We start from the raw sequence: 21,231 nt of genomic DNA on the forward strand, positions 1-21,231 counted from the left end.
AGCGCCCTGGTGTGTGCTGGCATACTCTCCCTCTGTCTCCCCAAAGGGCTTTGTGGGGTCCTGTCCTCTGTAAGAGCATTCCCTGTGTGTCTGCTGTGTGTCGGTACTGCTGTGTCGACATGTATGATGAGGATAATGATGTGAAGGCGGAGCAAATGCCTGTGAATGTGATGTCACCCCCTGCGGGGTCGACACCAGTGTGGATGGACTTATGAAAGGAATTACGTGACAGTGTCAGCTCCTTACATAAAAGGTTTGACGACATAGGACAGCCGGCTACTCAACTTGTGCCTGTCCAAGCGTCTCAAATGTCATCAGGGGCTATAAAACGCCCGCTACCTCAGATGACAGATACAGATGTCGACACGGATACCGACTCCAGTGTCGACGATGATGAGACGAGTGTACCCTCCAATAGATCCACCCGTTATATGATTGAGGCTATGAAAAATGTTTTACACATTTCTGATGATACCCCAGGTACCACAAAAAAGGGTATTATGTTTGGTGAGAAAAAACTACCAGTAGTTTTTCCTGCATCTGACGAATTAAATGAGGTGTGTGAGGAAGCGTGGACTTCCCCAGATAAGAAATTGATCATTTCTAAACGGTTAATGGCTGCGTACCCTTTCCCGCCAGAGGATAGGTCACGCTGGGAAACACCCCCTAAGGTAGATAAAGCATTGACACGCTTATCAAAGAAGGTGGCACTACCGTCTCCGGATACGGCCGCCCTAAAAGAACCTGCTGATAGAAAGCTGGAAAGTACCCTAAAAGCTATATATACACACACTGGCATTATATTGAGACCCGCTATTGCATCAGCTTGGATGTGCAGTGCTGCTGCTGCGTGGTCAGACTCCCTGTCGGAAAACATTGATACCATGGATAGGGACAATATTTTGTTAACGATTGACCATATAAAAGACGCGGTCTTATACATGCGTGATGCACAGAGGGATATTTGCCGGCTGGCATCAAAAATAAGCGCTATGTCCATTGCCGCCAGACGGGGGTTATGGACTAGGCAATGGTCAGGTGATGCCGACTCCAAGCGGCACATGGAAGTTTTACCCTATAAAGGATGCCAGCCTTCGGGGCTGGGGAGCAGTCACAAAGGGAAGAAATTTCCAAGGACTGTGGTCAAATCAGGAGATTTCTCTTCACATAAATATCCTGGAGCTAAGGGCCATTTACAATGCCCTAAGCCAGGCAAGACCCCTGCTTCAAAACCAGCCGGTACTGATCCAGTCAGACAACATCACGGCGGTCGCCCATATAAACAGACAGGGCGGCACGAGAAGCAGGATGGCGATGGCAGAAGCCACAAGGATTCTCAGATGGGCAGAGAATCATGTGTTAGCACTGACGGCAGTGTTCATTCCGGGAGTGGACAACTGGGAAGCAGACTTCCTCAGCAGGCACGACCTCCACCCGGGAGAATGGGGACTTCATCCAGAAGTCTTCCAAATGCTGGTCAACCGGTGGGAAAAACCACAGGTAGACATGATGGCGTCCCGCCTCAACAAGAAGTTGGAAAGATATTGCGCCCGGTCAAGAGACCCTCAGGCGATAGCGGTGGACGCTCTAGTGACACCATGGGTGTACCAGTCGGTTTATGTGTTTCCTCCTCTACCTCTCATACCCAAGGTACTGAGAATAATAAGAAGGCGAGGAGTGAAAACCATACTCGTGGTTCCGGATTGGCCAAGAAGAGCTTGGTACCCGGAACTTCAAGAGATGCTTACAGAGGACCCTTGGCCTCTGCCGCTCAGACAAGACCTGCTGCAGCAGGGACCCTGTCTGTTCCAAGACTTACCGCGGCTGCGTTTGACGGCATGGCGGTTGAACACCGGATCCTGAAGGAAAAGGGTATTCCGGAGGAAGTCATCCCTACCCTGATCAAAGCCAGGAAGGATGTCACCGCAAGACATTATCACCGCATTTGGCGAAAATATGTTGCTTGGTGTGAGGCCATGAAGGCCCCGACGGAGGAATTTCAACTGGGTCGATTCCTGCACTTCCTGCAAGCAGGGGTGACGTTGGGCCTCAAATTGGGGTCCATAAAGGTCCAGATTTCGGCTCTGTCGATTTTCTTCCAAAAAGAACTGGCTTCACTGCCTGAAGTTCAGACTTTTGTCAAAGGAGAACTGCATATTCAGCCTCCTTTTGTGCCCCCAGTGGCACCTTGGGATCTCAATGTGGTTTTGGCATTCCTGAAATCACATTGGTTCGAACCACTTAAGACTGTGGATTTAAAATATCTCACGTGGAAAGTGGTCATGCTGTTGGCCTTGGCGTCGGCCAGGCGGGTTTCAGAATTGGCGGCTTTGTCTTGTAAAAGCCCTTATCTGATTTTCCATATGGATAGGGCAGAATTGAGGACTCGTCCTCAGTTTCTCCCAAAGGTGGTCTCAGCTTTTCACTTGAACCAACCTATTGTGGTGCCTGCGGCTACTAGGGACTTGGAGGATTCCAAGTTGCTGGACGTAGTCAGGGCCCTAAAAATTTATATTTCCAGGATGGCTGGAGTCAGAAAGACTGACTCGCTGTTTATCCTGTATGCACCCACCAAGCTGGGTGCTCCTGCTTCTAAGCAGTCCATTGCGCGCTGGATTTGTAGCACTATTCAGCTGGCGCATTCTGCGGTAAGCTTACCGCAGCCTAAATCTGTAAAAGCCCATTCCACACGGAAGGTGGGCTCATCTTGGGCGGCTGCCCGAGGGGTCTCGGCTTTACAACTTTGCCGAGCAGCTACTTGGTCGGGGGCAAACACGTTTGCAAAATTCTACAAATTTGATACCCTGGCTGAGGAGGACCTGGAATTCTCTCATTCGGTGCTGCAGAGTCATCCGCACTCTCCTGCACGTTTGGGAGCTTTGGTATAATCCCCATGGTCCTTACGGAGTCCCCAGCATCCACTAGGACGTCAGAGAAAATAAGATTTTACTCACCGGTAAATCTATTTCTCGTAGTCCGTAGTGGATGCTGGGCGCCCATCCCAAGTGCGGATTGTCTGCAATACCTGTACATAGTTATTGTTACAAAAATCGGGTTTTGTTGTGAGCCATCTCTTCAGAGGCTCCATTTGTTATCATACTGTTAACCGGGGTTCCTATCACGTGTTATATGGTGTGATTGGTGTGGCTGGTATGAGTCTTACCCGGGATTCAAAAATCCTTCCTTATTGTGTCAGCTCTGCCGGGTACAGTTCCTAACTGAGGCTTGGAGGAGGGTCATAGGGGGAGGAGCCAGTGCACACCAGATAGTCCTAAATCTTTCTTAGATGTGCCCAGTCTCCTGCGGAGCCGTCTATTCCCCATGGTCCTTACGGAGTCCCCAGCATCCACTACGGACTACGAGAAATAGATTTACCGGTGAGTAAAATCTTATTATCTATATCTATATATAAATATGTCTATCTATCTATCTATCTATCTATCTATCTATCTATCTATCTATCGATCTATCTATGTATCTACCTGTACCTTACAGTGTGTGTTGATACATACCTAAGTGATTGCGTCATTTACCTCAGTACAGTACATTGCCTAAGCGAATTTTTGACACGATTCAGAAGAGGAGATGGTGAAATGTATGGACAACGAGGGAAAGCTGAGAAGGCGCTAGGGAGGGGGGAGAGTGTTATTTATGATATGACGCTGTTACTACTGATGTCTTTATTTAGCAGCAGAGGGCAGGTACTGGCCGTTTCCTGGAACACAGTGTGATCAGACCATGTAATGCTGCTGCTGCTGCGTACAGTAACACACTGTACAATGGGCACTGATTCACGGTGCCAGCCCGCAGCGTTACCTTACGTTACCCGCCCGTCACACTATTGTGCATCTGTTTAGTAAAATAACCCATTACGAGAGACAGATGATGTCTCCTGACCTCTGTATCTTCTCCAGAAATCCACACAGATAGCTGTGCAAGAAATTCATGGTTTACACGCGTGCTGCTCGACATTGGCGTCCCATTACTATATTCTCATTCATTTATTACTGCTAGTAAACAAAGGCAGACATCATTCATTGTATCCAGCAGCCGGGTACGTCGGAAAGACCCCCGCGCCCGGCCTCAGTCACTCAGACGTCAGTGCCATCTTCGCCGTGACTAATCAGATGGCAGGGTAACGCAAACAAGGGGTTAACCCTGCGCCGCTGTGTTCCTGTCGGCCAGTTACGTAAATGTCCCCCCTCCCCTCCCATTCTTCCCCCGGCGCTGGTTATGCAATGCCCAGGACAAAGCTGCTGCTGCTGTTACACGTTCTACAGTAACATAGTGTTCGCAAGCAGAGCTCTTCATTCTCACTCCACGCCCCGCCCTCTGTCTCCAGTACCGCTCTCTCATTGGTCTCCGGCTCCAAACGCCGGCGAGCTGATTGGCTGCGGGAAGCTCCTGCTTGAGTCAGAGCAAGCCTGGAAGTGCATAGAGAGTAACACTGAGGAGTATTGACCTACTAACACAGATCCCCACACACATACACACACACAGCGGCGGCAGCGGGCTGGAGCGGGACAGTGCTGGCTCTGACACACTGCATAGGAGGCGCTGCTCATCCCCAGTGCGACCTCATCCCTCTGCCTCCTGTGTGTTATCGTTGCACCACTATATCATCACCTGCACTCTGTGGCTAGTGGAATGTCCTCAGGGATACCTTCTGGTGTAATGCTGACCCGCTAAGGTAATGCATGATTTCATAGCACAGCTGGCATGTGCTGCGTGTATTTCCCAGAATGATATGTATGTGCTGTGTATATGATGGCTTTACAGTGACAGGGATGCATGTATACTCCGGGGAGCTTTACTCTCTTTCCTGCATTCTATTGTTGCGTGGTTATATGTGCCTGAGTGGGAATGATGTGACAGTGAGTGGCCGGGCGGCTACCTGACCCGGCACTCAGCAGACCTGTGTGTAACTGGCACCCACCGCTGCTAGTGCAGTCATTAGCTGCCATTAACGATGTATGTGACTGTAAACTTGGACGTAAACTGTGATTCATCACACGTGTCTCTATCTATCTATCTATCTATCTATCTATCTATCTATCTATCTATCTATCTATCTATCTATCTATCCATTCATTCATTCATTCATCCATCCATCTGTGAGCATAGCAATGTATACACACACCTATGGTGCCATAGGTGAATAGTTACAGGATGCTGCCTGAGATTTGTGGAATCATTTGTCCTTTTGTTGTCTGGGAGCCGGGGGAGGGTATGTATGACTTGTTCTGTCGTACATTACATAACCCATGCGGCGATGTGTACAGCGCTGGGAGGCGGCGGGGCTCTTGTTGTACATATTGATTGTCTCCTTTGGTGCAGGAGATCTATCGGTTCATTAAATCCATATCCACCCAGCAGGGTGTAATTAGCCACCAGGTATAAATGTCGTGCTCACGCTGCATTTACTATACCATTGTCTTGTATCCTCTACCACTGGAATGACTCGCGCATCCTTATTTAATGAACTTGTCACAATTGTTTCCCTTGAGCCTATAGTTATATGTAAGTCAGCCTTGTGTTCAGTCTACTTATCATTGTGAGTGTAGAAATATACCTGCATGATAGTTCTGAAATGTAGACTACAGACCCATTTACTAGTGAGAGGTCTGCCTAGCTAGATAGATAGATCGCTCCATCGATCTCTTTATCTGTTGTCTCCTGTCTATCTGTATCTGTTTATCTGTCACCTTAGTGCAGGCTGTCTCTCTGTCACCTGGCTGTCTCTCTGTCACCCGTGTGTCAGTGTTGGTCGTTCTCTCCCAGGACAGGCACATCGCAGACACGGCAGACAGCAGTTCCTGGAAATGCTGTATAATATTATGTAACCTCAGCAGCATTAGCAGGCGGGAGCCCGGCTGTGTGTGTGAGAGGGGAGCTGATGATGCGATTCTATAAGCTGGCTACAATAGAGCGCAGGATGAATGAGGGGAATAATCTCACCCATGTGGCTATTGCAGCCTCTCTGGATAATGCTGTGAGCGGCTGCAGACAATGACGGGGTGAGATCATGCTCCTGAAGGACTGCCATGCTGTGTAAAAATAAAATGGGTCTATATTTGGCTCAGTGATCCATGTGAGTGTGCATTGGCGTGTGTGCTGCCTCAGCCTGTGACAGCGTGATCGGCAGACTGGCTGCTATGCCATATTATTAATATGTGTGTGTAATAAACCTGGCAAGTGTGCCCAGAGGAGGCTGCTAGTGCTGCTCTATTGTTCTACATACATGATGCCTCCTATTACTGTCACACTTCCCCCTAATGACCCATTTCCATGGGCTGGGTACACGTCTGACTCTGTGAATGAGATACGTGGGGTCCCATCAGGCTGCTGCTGCTGTTGTCGTTCATTGTATACGCCTGGCAGGCTGTGAGTGTGAGCCGCACGTAACATTAGAGCCGGTGATACATACAGCGAATGAGGCCGGCAGCAGCAGCAGCGCTGTGTATGTGGCGGGCGGGCAGCGTGTTGTGATTGAGGGCAGAGCACGTGAATGGGAGGCGGGCGGGGGCTGCATTCCTTTGTTCTCCTGCAGGGTATCGTGCAGCCGAGTCGGTCCGGCCGGGGGCTGCTGCTGTCTGGGTGGGGAGCTCGTTGTCACATCTAGCCTCGTACTTGTGCATATTGGGGAGAAAGCATGAGGCTGACCCGGCTGGGGTGAGACACTGGTCCCCTCTAGGCTGTGGTTTGTGGGTTGTGCACGCATGATAAGGGATGTGATATATATTGGTACTTCGTGCATAACATAATAACTACATCACGAATAAGCCTATCAGTATAGCAAGTGCCCTGTTCCTGTTTGTGGTTTAGGTAGAAGTGGGTAACCTATGCTTTCCACAAAGGCAACAGCTCTGGGGTAACAGGTTGCCCAATTCTAGTTAAAGGTTTATTTATTTCACTTCAGTTCTCCTACTGATTTTACTGTGTGGACAATGGCCCTCAGTCCGAGTCGTTCGCTCGGTATTTTTCATCACATCGCAGTGAAATTCCGCATAGTGCGCATGCGCAATATTCGCACTGCGACTGCGCCAAGTATCTTTGCTATGAAGATAGTATTTTTACTCACGGCTTTTTCCTCGCTCCGGCGATCGTAATGTGATTGACAGGAAATGGGTGTTACTGGGCGGAAACACGGCGTTTTATGGGCGTGTGGCTGAAAACGCTACCGTTTCCGGAAAAAACGCAGGAGTGGCCGGAGAAACGGGGGAGTGGTTGGGCGAACGCTGGGTGTGTTTGTGACGTCAAACCAGGAACGACAAGCACTGAACTGATCGCACTGGCAGAGTAAGTGTGGAGCTACTCTAAAACTGCTAAGTAGTTTGTGATCGCAATATTGCGAATACATCGGTCGCAATTTTAAGATGCTAAGATACACTCCCAGTAGGCGTAGGCTTAGCGTGTGTAACTCTGCTAAATTCGCCTTGCGACCGATCAACTCGGAATGAGGGCCAATGTTCATTAGATTACTTGTTCATGTGATACTTTTAGAATTGTTTGATGCAGCTACCCTTGTAGGATTAACTTCTTAATATTATCGATTGTGCCCAAGGTAGTATACAGACTGCATTGTAACCACATATATAGTTACAAATCAGTGCCCTTTTTATGTACAGTATTACAATTCTATATATTTACTATTGGTACTATTGGCACAGAAAGACAAACTGCAGGGCAGACACATAAGTGTTATGACATCAGGTAGCAGTGGTATTCACTGTACAAGTGACCTTTTATCAATGTACGGAATGAGAAAGGAGAGATGTTGACGTTCTAGTGTCATCAGCAATAACATACGCAAAGCCATTTTAGGTAAACTTACATACTTCATAATCACTACAAGCAATTCGGGAAACGTGAAAAACCAATGTCATTAAAAAACATTTAAAATTGTTGTTTTTTGCATTTGTATTTCAAATATATTTCAAAATTGTCTTTAACATACACAAAATCTACTTGCAATTTTGAGTACATGTTATGAAGTCCTGTCTATATATACAAATTAATCAGTTTTGCAAGAACTTCTGCAGCAGAAGTGTCAAATGCATGGCGATAGTGTCTAGCTAATATGGAGAATATGAGGTCTATTTATTAACACACACACACACACACACACACACACACACACACACACACACACACACACACACACACACATATGACATGAAACAAAAGAAAGCATGTGTCTGTGTACACTGAGAGCAGATTATGCTTAGTTTTTATTTACATTTCTCATAAATTCTCACGGCTAATAAGTAATTACCCTAAAATGTGGTTCTTTTATGTGATTCCTTATTGTTTAGTTCTGCAGGGATCTCTGTACATCAAATTAACATTGTTTTTTCTTTGTGTACCGTTTTGCTGTAATAGATTTAGCAAAACGATAACAGTTGGAGTTAGTACCTCATGGGACACGCAGCACGTTGTCTGTAGTCCCCAAGCTATTATAGTGTTGCATAATAATTGTTACATGACAGTGTGATACATCACATATTAGTGCTGGAAACAAGTCCAACTAGTTGGCCCTAGAATTTAGCCCACCACACACCAGTGCTAGAAACAAGTCCAACTAGTAGGCCCTAGGATACAGCCCTCCCATATGCTCTTGTTGGAGCAGATATTGCTTCTGGGAGTCAAACCCATTGTATGACGTACTCATCACAATGTTACTTCAAGTCATCACTCATTTTTATGCCATGTTATTTATCACCAGATATGTTTTAACTTTCTAAAATAATCTTGCTCTGTAAATTTAGTACAATTTAATAAGATTGAATAAAAAAATCTTAATGTTTGATTCAAGCTTAGAATTTCTCAAAGTAGAAACCTAGTGTAAAGCACTTTTTTTTTCAGGTTAAAGGGTTTACTTAAAGATCTGTGAAATAAAAATCATGATACTTTTCACGGCATTTCCAGTGCAAATATTGTATTTCTATATTCTTTTAATGCCGGGGCAGACCTTGTGGTAAAGGTCTCTGTGGTGAGAATAAAACTTGCCTCTTCAGCAATCATTTGCAAATCCAAAAGACGGCATTGCCCGACTGTTGCACAATGTGCATGCACCTTTTCTTCCAACATCAAATCAAATGGTGCAATGGTTACTAGCCATCGCATCAAAACCATTAGATGGTATAACTATCGATGGTTACTATATGCGCAGCCGGAGCTTCGTGCATGTGTACATAAGCTGAGCTGCGGACACCACTTCTGGTGTCCGCAGCTTCATACAGGGCTGTCAGCCATTGGTAGAAAAAATATTTCATTCAGATTGGGAACATTGATGATTTCTTACAATCGGCTTCCGATGTCCATTCTTAAAATGCACTGTGGGAGAGATGGTGGGAGAGCAGAAAGAGAATGGTCTTTTTCTGCTTTTCTGTGGAATCAGTGAAGGAGTTGATTCAGAGATGGATGCAATGTAAAGGACCCCATACACTACAGCGACATGTCGGACCCTCATGTCGCATAAGATGTCCCTTGAACCGCCTGGCAGTCTCACCAGGCGGCAGGATCGTATGCAGTCCTTTTGCATACGATGTATCTTATGCGATTCCAGCCATGCCTGCGGGAACCAACATATCACGAGTGCAGCACTAATGATCTAGGGGCTCCAATCTGATACTCACAGGACCGCACATCGGATGTAAAACGCATCCGATTTGCCACTTTTCATCCGATTTATCGGCCCAAAAGGTTGGAATCGGATTAAATCGGGCATTATCGTTGTAGTGGTGTACGATGTAGAGTGATGTTTTGTCACTGCCCATGTGTATAAGTCGCACTGTGCGTGTGCCGATAGTCATATGATGGCGGTCACAGCGAGGATTTATTCACAAAGTGAGTGACAGTCAGGGGGCTTTTGTGGCAGGTAAAAGGAGTGGGGACTCACACGCAGATGTTTTGCGACCGTTTCGGGAGCATGTCACAGCTGGCAACTGTGATCCCGTACACAGATACTAGTGTTCACTCTAGGAGTGAAAAGGGGCAGGGCGCCGGACTCCGGGGGCACATGTGCGCGCACGCGTCCGAAACGGGGGCGCGACCACGCAAATTAGGGGGCGTGGCCACGCCTACGTCATTTTAGGGGGCGGGGCGGCCCACAGAAGCTACTATAGAGAGCGTCTGTGGCCGGCGACATCACTGTTGGGGGCGTGCCCAGCACCTCCGTCGGTGCTGGGCTTCCCCCAGCCCTCTCCCAATGCGTGAATGGATGCCGCGCGCATGCGCACGGCATCTATACACGCCGGGAGGGCAGGAAGCGGGCGGCTGTTCTAGCAGGGCGCCGCAAAAGGGGCAGGGCGGGTTTTGCCTGCTAAAAAACGGGCAGGGCGCGGCGCCCTGCTAAAACAGCCTAGAGTGAACACTAAGATACTACTTCTGGTGTCTTCCTTCCTGTGGCAATGCTGCTAATTCATAGGGATACTTATATTATCAACAGGCATCTTTGTACACAAGTGGCGTATCTCAGACATTTCCAGTGGGCTGCAAAATGTGCATATTTTGCACAGCTGCTGCATACTAAATCACAACTGTTCTAGTATTTTCATACATCTCTGAATCAGGCCCATATTGCTATTTTCAGATTTATGTTCTTTACAATAGTTTCACATTTTGACATATTAACTTTGGAGGCAGCACTTCTGAAGAGCGTATTGCGACACAGTTGGAGATTTGACAGTTTCTCCACTGTTTCTGCACTTTATAAATAGCAAAAGCAGTATAAAAGATTTGTATACCTTTTGCATACAGAGCCCTTAGAGATGTTAATTTATTTATGTTTTACATTCAAGCTGTATTGCGGATCTGCTGTATGTTTTAGCTACTGTCTAGTGCAAACAGATCTTAATGCTGTTCCCCAACAGTGCTAAGTCTTATGCTGCAGTATAAACTCTGGGCCTAATTCACTAAGAATTGCAATTGCAAAGCTGTTTGCAGCAACTTTGCGATTGCAATCCTTAGCAATGTTTCTGCACTTTATAAATAGCAAAAGCAGTATAAAAGATTTGTATACCTTTTGCATACAGAGCCCTTAGAGATGTTAATTTATTTATGTTTTACATTCAAGCTGTATTGCGGATCTGCTGTATGTTTTAGCTACTGTCTAGTGCAAACAGATCTTAATGCTGTTCCCCAACAGTGCTAAGTCTTATGCTGCAGTATAAACTCTGGGCCTAATTCACTAAGAATTGCAATTGCAAAGCTGTTTGCAGCAACTTTGCGATTGCAATCCTTAGCAATGCAAATGCAGGATTGCATCTGTTGCAATGTTCATTTGCGTTGGCAGGCTGGGTAAGCCTGAGCTTACTCAGGCTTGCTGCGCCGGTGGCTTTGCGAGGCCAAGGAAAAATGGGGGCAAGACGCCCCCATTTCCGGCAACGCCACTCACCCCCATGCCTCCCTCTGAACAGTTCCTGTGCATGTGCAGTTTCCACATCATCGGGAAACTGCACATAGGATCACTTACCCCTTTCACACCGCAGCTTGTACCCGGTAATTTGCCGTTTTTACTGGCTTCCTAAACGGTTCGAGCTGCGATGTGAAAGGGTCACCTTCAATTTACTGTTTACAAAATACCGGTATTTTGAAACGGTAAAAAAGCAGGGTCCTACCCGTTTCAGACCCGTTTAATTGTGCAGTGTGAAAGGGTCTGAAACGGTATTTGCAAGCCCCAGAAGGTGATAGGCTGTCTCCATGTGTGATCTCACCAGGCAGAAGCAGGAAATAAACATTTAAAATGACAACCACTGTTTTGTATGGGTGAAACGGGTTCAGTGTGAAAGGTACCAAAACAGCAATGAAATGGTAATATACTGGTTACAACATGCGATGTGAAGGGGGTTTAACTGCTCAGACCCGTTTTAAGAACCGTTTCAAAAGCAGGTTTTGCGATGTGAAAGCAGCATTAGTGAATCACACCCTCTGTTAGGGGTTCATTTATCAATAAATATATCCTATGTTTTCCAGAAAACACCTGTTTTCCAGAAAACACCTGTTTTCTGGGATAGCTGCAATTACTTCCCCAAATGTATGACAAAGGGACTGCTACACATATCTCTGATACCTGCTACGATCCCTCCATTTCCGCCCGCAGCAGCAGCCGCCACCATAGGTTTCTATGGGCTGTGCGATGCTGCCAGATTTACCACCTTGCAGAATGTAATATATTCCAGAGATTGGCCCACTGTAACCTATAGGTTATACAACGGCAGCTGCACATGTGTGGTCAGTGGGACTGTGCATGCGCAGGAGCCCCGGCAGCACTCGGAGTACATGGCAGGGATGGGCTCCTTTCGGAGCTCCTGTCCCTACATCCAGACGGAGGAATTGCATCCTGCAGTGTGATCTTATGTTCTAACCCTGCACCAATATCGCATTGGTGCATTGGAAAAGTGATTTGTGAAAAATGCCCCCCTTAAGTCTGCCACAGTTTTATACATCTTTACTATTAAAAGCTGGTAAACAGGTTAACAACATCCTTTATTGACATAACCATCTAAAACTCAGCGTTCACAAGCAGAACCATTAGTGTAGACAAATAAAACTATTACTAATAATTTCTCTTATATACTCAGCTTTTCTAAATATGCAACAGCAATGAACAAAGAGACCAAGGGTATTGTAAACACATAAACATTTTCAATTTGATTTCCAATGAAAAATGTGAATGAAAATGTATTCATTATACTTAAACTTAGGCAAAAGAAGGATCAAATGCCAGCATAGGAATATGAGGGATTGCCTGCATACAGTATATGGCGAGGCTATTGTAAAATGAACTGTCAAGCCTTTCATTTGGAAGCTACAATATATACAATGTAGGCAGCTAATACATTAATGTGGTCTGCAGGATAACTGTAGTCTACTTTGGAGTACAATGTAACTAGTATTGACATAGCAGGCGATGCAGCTTGCTTGCAAGCATCCATTTTCCATTCCAGTCTGTTGGGTTACTGCTCAGGATCACCCTGTGCTAATCAGTTTTGAAATATGATCTTGGAGACAGGATAACACTGTTTGTTTGTACAGAGGGGGCAAGGCAGCCCTGGAGGAGGGAGAGATGCTTTACCAGTCACGTATTCCCAATGTTTGTGTGTAGTCGTTCATTAACATTGCAATCTACAGAAGATGGGACTAAGGAAAACTCTTTGTCTCACTATTACATAAAAAAGAAAAAAGAAAAACAATATATTAACAATTTCAGCTCCAGAGAAACTGGTAAAACACAGTGACTATATGAGGCTCTTTAACATGCAAACATATTCAGTGTTTTGCACAAACTGTTACCTACTGCGTAAATAAAATATGCAAACGTATAATTATGATATAATTGAAATTTTCAAGGGGCAATTGTGCATGATGTTGGGTTGCGATGTGTGAATGTGTACATTTCCTTGTACCTCTATGTCGTGCAAGGTATTGATGTTTATGATTGCAGTGTGATGTTCTGTGGACGTACATCACAGCCATTCTGCAGAATTGAATTGCCCATAATAAAATCACTACCCATCATCTTGCAGAATTGAATAGGCCTTTTAAAATGTTATCTAAATGTTATCAACTCAGTGATGTCTGTGAATTGCTGGAAGCTCAAAACCACCACATAGTGGCACATAGGAATATTAGATGTTGGCCTACCATAATTCTCAGCAAAGTACACATTATGGTGGCACATCACTGAGAATTGTGAAATCCCGCAAAAGTTTAATGTTTTTTATCTTTTATCAGCCACACACTTGTTTAAACCCTGACCCAGTTGAAGTTGGTAATATCAGTAATCATGACTCAGAAATGAATTGAGTTAATATAATAGATATGGCTGACAGTAAAGGGCCCCATACACTAGAACGATAATGCCCAATTTCATCCAATTTCGGGCCGATATATCGGGTGAAATCGGGCATTTTGGATGTGTTTCCGATCCGATGCGCGTTCCCGTGATGGTCGGATCGGCTTCTCAGGACATATCGCTGTAGTGTATGGGGCCCTTTACTTCCACACAAGTGTATTGCATTGATATTGCAGCATGCTATATCTAGATTGGGTGTGGTATAAAAGATAGTGTCTAATTAGACAGTCAATAGATAGACACATGTTAGACAGACATTAGGTCGACAGGGTCAAAAGGTCAATGGGGTCAAAAGGTCGACATGTAAAAGAGAGCCAGTACAAAAGGTTGATAGGGTCAAAAGGTTGATAGGGTCAAATGGTCGACATGAAAAAGGTAGACACCATGTTTTTTGTGGTTTGTGTGGATAGTTTTGTCATCTGGGACCCCAGTTGTAAAAAGGCATACCCGCGTGGGGCTCGCTTCGCTCGCCACGCTTCGGGTTCGGTGGTTCGCTGCGCTCGCCACAAGGTTTATAACCAACTCTTTGCCGACATGGATAGAGAAAGTATGAAATAGTCCAAAAACATGTTAAATAAAAAAAACATTTGTCTATCTTTTTTATGTCGACCATTTTCATGTCGACCTTTCGTACGGTCTACCTTTTTCATGTCGACCTTTTGACCCTGTCGACCTAATGTCTGTCTAACATATGGTGTCTATCTATTGACTGTCTAACTAGACACTCTCTAGTAATCGGATACCATCTAGATCAGGGCTGGCCAAACCAGTCCTCAAGATCTACTAACAGTTCACATTTTCCAGACCACCTAGCTGGTGCTCAGGTGTAGTCATTACTAATTAAGATGTGCTGCATTCATTCCTAACTGACAATTCTACAGATCTCCAGGAGGCCTGGAAAACATGAACTGTTGGTAGATCTCGAGGACCGGTTTGGCCAGTACTGATCATCAGTCTTGTAACTAGTCTCATATGATTTATGGAATACACTGTTTCCTGATGTACTTAAAGGTTTAGTCCAAATTTTGAACACTTTAGTTATAATTGTTACTTACATTACTACAGATAAAATTGTAAAGGGAAAATTAGATTTCCTTTTTCAGTGGCAGCACTGGTTTGGTACAGAGCTGTGAGGATATTCTGTTGTACTCTATGTTGTCTGACTGTTCATCATCTTTCCATAACTAGCTTTCTGCCAGGCTTCACTGAAGCTCCATCAAATGACATAATGCTTTGTGCTTGGTTAAGGCTTTTTGCCGACAGGAATTATTTCTTTGTCTAGTAACTAATCTTATTATGAGTATGGCTGCAGAAATTTAAGCCACCCCCTTGCTTGTCAATGTTTAAACACACTTTTGCACACTTGCAGGGAATCCTGGCCAAGGTTTCTCAAGGGCTGGGGTTAATTATATTTGCTCACAGAAGATATTACACACAATGTTACATAATAGACATCGATTACCAATAAGGGTCATATATCACAAACTGCCCTTGTGAAAACAACACCTTGTTTATAAATCTTACTATAAAATAGTCAAGTGTGGAGTTTCTGCTGTGACCAGCTCTTATCTTTTATATGTGGAGTTCATGCAGATTCACTAAAAATATAATCATACTTTTATAGTAGCATTGGGCTGATGTTCTATTCCACAGTGTTTACCATCAGCACACTGCAGACTGAGCTTTCTATTTCTGTTTGGAGCCTGATTTGGGGGTATTATTATTATTATTATCATCTATTATTTCTATGTTGCCACAAGGGGTCTGTAGCACCTTATAAAGTACATAAACAGAAGCAGTACAAAACACTGACACTATACACATCTCAGCCTGAAATTACAATATTGTGGTTTCCTATATTGGTATTCACAGGTTTATTTAAGTAGATGTTAGTGTAAACTGTGCTACACTCACATAGGTGTGTAGTACTTTCCTAAAATGTGTAACACAGTACATTTTTGATTTTCATATAGATTATCATCATACTTCATTTACATCCTGTTGTAGGAATCCTGTTTTTATCTCTGTACCCAAGAAAGCAGAGTTTCAGAGATGTGACCCAATTTATTACAATTATATTTGAATTCAGCGGTCAGTACAGTAATATACACATCAATACAGCATTATGCATTCAGTACTGGTACAATTCAGTATTACATGTTCCAGAGTAATGTTGCACACTTGTAACTGCCAACATTTGGCTGGTGTTTCCAATCACCCTGATTTGGACAAGTGCAGGTAAACATATCTCTCAATGACTGGTTATAGTTTGCTATACCATCCAAAGTGACCAGTGGAAAGGATGATTATGCACAGCCCTTTAAAGTATAGAAAAGAAGAACACATAGGCAGAGAGCTGCATGCAGGAAAATAATAGTGGTGTAGTACTACTATCTAGTATTAAAAACAGGTACATTTGTAGGTAGAAAGATTTTCAAAATACGCGAGTGCTTGTACTGAAGTTGGCATCCTGCATATCCCATATCATACACATGTATCATAAAACACAAACCACACTGTATCACACAGCGCTGTCTACTAAGCGTCAGTTGCTCCTGCACACCTGTCTGCTTTTAAGATAACACAAGAAATATTCATTACAAATAACAAAAATAAGAAACAATTTTACTGACCACCATATAACCTTGTTAAATTTTAGGACACAACATTCCCTATTTCTAAAGCATTAGCGCAATAATGTGATCTACATTGCAGTAGATTGCATTAGTAAAAGCACAACACCTGAGAGGTTTATGAAAACACTTTATAACCTATTAAAAATTATACTAGTCAGTATTTATACCTCATAGTGTGACCAAATCCTTAGGGGCATTTTCATTTAGCTGCTTTAACCTGCAATGCAAGTCAATGCTGCCAGCCGTGAGTTTTTTCCTATTCAATTAGCACAAATTTAGCCGCGGTTATTTTCAATAGGATATAATGCAACTTTTTTTTCTCGCAGCCCATGAGCAAGTGAAAACTTTGGGAAAATGGCTATTTTAATATAAAAATATTGCTTCAGACACCCTCTCTTATGATTAATTAGGCACTTATTCATTTTTAATTAGCTTAACTTGACCAATAATTACATGTAATTTTTGAGGGTAATGTTCTGCAAAGTGCGGAATATTGGGTTAAAACATTTGGGACAGGTATATGAGGGTGCTGTATGTATGGGACAGGTGTTTTTAAGACTGTGATGGGAGTTACAGGTGTTTTTTAACACATTTTGAAAAGCCATTTAAAATGACAATTTACAGGCATTCAAATTTTAATTCATCTAGAGACGATTTACTTGGAGAAAAACACTTGCTTTCTCTCGTTGATCTGTTATTAAAAAAAAATCAAAATTCAGCCCTTTCAAACATTGAAAGAGCCTAAAATATTTTCTCTATCGTCCTAGTGGATGCTGGGGTTCCTGAAAGGACCATGGGGAATAGCGGCTCCGCAGGAGACAGGGCACAAAAAGTAAAGCTTTTCCAGATCAGGTGGTGTGCACTGGCTCCTCCCCCTATGACCCTCCTCCAGACTCCAGTTAGATTTTTGTGCCCGGCCGAGAAGGGTGCAATCTAGGTGGCTCTCCTAAAGAGCTGCTTAGAAAAAGTTTAGCTAGGTTTTTTATTTTACAGTGATTCCTGCTGGCAACAGGATCACTGCAGCGAGGGACTGAGGGGAGAAGGAGTCAACTCACCTGCGTGCAGGATGGATTGGCTTCTTGGCTACTGGACATCAAGCTCCAGAGGGACGATCACAGGTACAGCCTGGATGGTCACCGGAGCCGCGCCGCCGGCCCCCTTGCAGATGCTGAAGTCAGAAGAGGTCCAGAATCGGCGGCTGAAGACTCCTGCAGTCTTCTAAAGGTAGCGCACAGCACTGCAGCTGTGCGCCATTTTCCTCTCAGCACACTTCACACGGCAGTCACTGAGGGTGCAGGGCGCTGGGAGGGGGGCGCCCTGGGAGGCAAATGTAACCTATATAAAGGCTAAAAATACCTCACATATAGCCCCCAGAGGCTATATGGAGATATTTAACCCCTGCCCGATTTCTCTAAATAGCGGGAGACGAGCCCGCCAGAAAAGGGGCGGGGCCTATCTCCTCAGCACACGGCGCCATTTCCTCTCACAGCTCCGCTGGTCAGGACGGCTCCCAAGTCTCTCCCCTGCACTGCACTACAGAAACAGGGTAAAACAGAGAGGGGGGGCAAATTTATGGCGATATTTTGATATAACAAAGCAGCTATAAGGGAGCACTTATTATAAGGCTATCCCTGATATATATATATATAGCGCTTTTGGTGTGTGCTGGCAAACTCTCCCTCTGTCTCCCCAAAGGGCTAGTGGGTCCTGTCTTCGTTAGGAGCATTCCCTGTGTGTCTGCTGTGTGTCGGTACGTGTGTGTCGACATGTATGAGGACGATATTGGCGTGGAGGCGGAGCAATTGCCAAATATGAGGATGTCACCCCCTAGGGAGTCGACACCAGAATGGATGCCTTTATTTATGGAACTACGGGATAGTGTCAACACGCTAAAGCAGTCGTTTGACCACATGAGACGGCCGGACAATCAATTAGTGCCTGTCCAGGCGACTCAAACACCGTCAGGGGCTGTGAAACGCCCTTTGCCTCAGTCGGTCGACACAGACCCAGACACAGGCGATGACTCCAGTGGTGACGGTGACGAATCAACCGTATTTTCCAGTAGGGCCACACGTTATATGATTTTGGCAATGAAGGAGGCGTTACATTTAGCTGATACTACAGGTACCACTAAACAGGGTATTATGTGGGGTGTGAAAAAACTACCTATAGTTTTTCCTGAATCAGAAGAATTAAATGACGTGTGTAATGAAGCGTGGGTTGCCCCTGATAAAAAGCTGATAATTTCAAAGAAATTACTGGCATTATACCCTTTCCCGCCAGAGGTTAGGGAGCGCTGGGAAACACCTCCTAGGGTGGATAAGGCGCTAACACGCTTATCTAAACAAGTGGCGTTACCCTCTCCTGAGACGGCCGCACTTAAAGATCCATCAGATAGGAGGATGGAAAATATCCAAAAAAGTATATACACACATGCAGGTGTTATACTACGACCAGCTATAGCGACTGCCTGGATGTGCAGTGCTGGGGTAGTTTGGTCAGAGTCCCTGATTGAAAATATTGATACCCTAGACAGGGACAATATTTTACTGTCGTTAGAACAAATAAAGGATGCATTTCTTTATATGCGTGATGCACAGAGGGATATCTGCACACTGGCATCACGGGTAAGTGCTATGTCCATTTCGGCCAGAAGAGCTTTATGGACGCGACAGTGGACAGGCGATGCGGATTCAAAACGGCATATGGAAGTTTTGCAGTATAAAGGGGAGGAGTTATTTGGAGTCGGTCTATCAGATTTGGTGGCCACGGCTACAGCCGGGAAATCCACCTTTCTACCTCAAGTCACTCCCCAACAGAAAAAGGCACCGACCTTTCAACCGCAGCCTTTTCGTTCCTTTAAAAATAAGAGCAAAGGGCTATTCATATCTGCCACGAGGCAGAGGTCGAGGGAAGAGACAGCAACAGGCAGCTCCTTCCCAGGATCAGAAGCCCTCCCCGGCTTCTACAAAAGCCTCAGCATGACGCTGGGGCTTCTCAAGCGGACTCGGGGACGGTGGGGGGTCGTCTCAAAAATTACAGCGCGCAGTGGGCTCACTCGCAAGTAGATCCCTGGATCCTGCAGATAATATCTCAGGGGTACAGGTTGGAATTAGAGACAGATCCACCTCGCCGTTTCCTGAAGTCTGCTTTACCAACGTCCCCCTCCGAAAGGGAGACGGTTTTGGAAGCCATTCACAAGCTGTACTCTCAGCAGGTGATAGTCAAGGTACCTCTTCTGCAACAAGGGAAGGGGTATTATTCCACTCTTTTTGTGGTACCGAAGCCGGATGGCTCGGTAAGGCCTATTCTAAATCTGAAGCCTTGAACCTGTACATAAAGAAGTTCAAGTTCAAGATGGAGTCACTCAGAGCAGTGATAGCGAACCTGGAAGAGGGGGACTTTATGGTATCCTTGGACATCAAGGATGCGTATCTCCACGTTCCAATTTACCCCTCACACCAGGGGTACCTCAGGTTCGTTGTACAAAACTGTCACTATCAGTTTCAGACGCTGCCGTTCGGATTGTCCACAGCACCTCGGGTCTTTACAAAGGTAATGGCCGAGATGATGATTCTTCTTCGAAGAAAAGGCGTATTAATTATCCCATACTTGGACGATCTCCTAATAAGGGCAAGGTCCAGAGAACAGCTAGAGATGGGATTAGCACTGTCTCAAGAAGTGCTAAAACAGCACGGGTGGATTCTGAATATTCCAAAATCCCAGTTAATGCCGACAACTCGTCTGCTGTTCCTAGGGATGATTCTGGACACGGTTCAGAAAAAGGTTTTTCTCCCGGAGGAAAAAGCCAAGGAGTTATCCGAGCTTGTCAGGAACCTCCTAAAACCAGGAAAGGTGTCTGTACAAGAATTTTCCAAAGGGATCTGTTGGACAAATGGTCAGGGTCGCATCTTCAGATGCACCTACGGATAACCCTGTCTCCAAGGACAAGGGTGTCTCTTCTGTGGTGGTTGCAGAGTCCTCATCTATTGGAGGGCCGCAGATTCGGCATACAGGATTGGATCCTGGTGACCACGGACGCCAGCCTGAGAGGCTGGGGAGCAGTCACACAAGGAAGAAACTTCCAGGGAGTATGGACGAGCCTGGAAACGTCTCTTCACATAAACATTCTGGAACTAAGAGCAATATACCATGCTCTAAGCCAGGCAGAACCTCTGCTTCAAGGAAAACCGGTGTTGATCCAGTCGGACAACATCACGGCAGTCGCCCATGTGAACAGACAGGGCGGCACAAGAAGCAGGAGTGCAATGGCAGAAGCTGCAAGGATTCTTCGCTGGGCAGAGAATCATGTGATAGCACTGTCAGCAGTGTTCATCCCGGGAGTGGACAACTGGGAAGCAGACTTCCTCAGCAGACACGATCTTCACCCGGGAGAGTGGGGACTTCATCCAGAAGTCTTCCACATGCTGATAACCCGTTGGGAAAGACCAATGGTGGACATGCTGGCGTCTCGCCTCAACAAAAAACTGGACAGGTATTGCGCCAGGTCAAGAGATCCGCAGGCAATAGCTGTGGACGCGCTGGTAACGCCTTGGGTGTACCAGTCGGTGTATGTGTTTCCTCCTCTGCCTCTCATACCAAAAGTATTGAGAATTATACGGCAAAGAGGCGTGAGAACGATACTAGTGGTTCCGGATTGGCCAAGAAGGACTTGGTACCCGGAACTTCAAGAGATGATCACGGAAGATCCGTGGCCTCTACCTCTAAGGAGGGACT

General features: G+C 45.3%; 1 protein-coding gene across 2 annotated transcripts in view; it reads left to right on the top strand.

Moving 5' to 3' along the window:
• The first annotated feature begins 4,383 nt into the window (after positions 1-4,383).
• The window catches only part of NFIL3 (nuclear factor, interleukin 3 regulated), a 37,889-nt gene continuing 21,041 nt past the window's right edge, over positions 4,384-21,231 (top strand). Inside the window, exon 1 of one of the 2 annotated variants that reach the window (XM_063913672.1) lies at positions 4,384-4,690. The gene's annotated coding sequence lies outside the window, so the exon portion shown is untranslated. Of the gene's footprint in view, positions 4,691-7,279; positions 7,300-21,231 lie in introns of those variants that run through there. The other variant, XM_063913673.1, reaches the window with a different exon arrangement.

The sequence above is a fragment of the Pseudophryne corroboree genome, chromosome 1 (genome assembly GCF_028390025.1).
Source record: "Pseudophryne corroboree isolate aPseCor3 chromosome 1, aPseCor3.hap2, whole genome shotgun sequence".
Classification (NCBI taxonomy): domain Eukaryota; kingdom Metazoa; phylum Chordata; class Amphibia; order Anura; family Myobatrachidae; genus Pseudophryne; species Pseudophryne corroboree.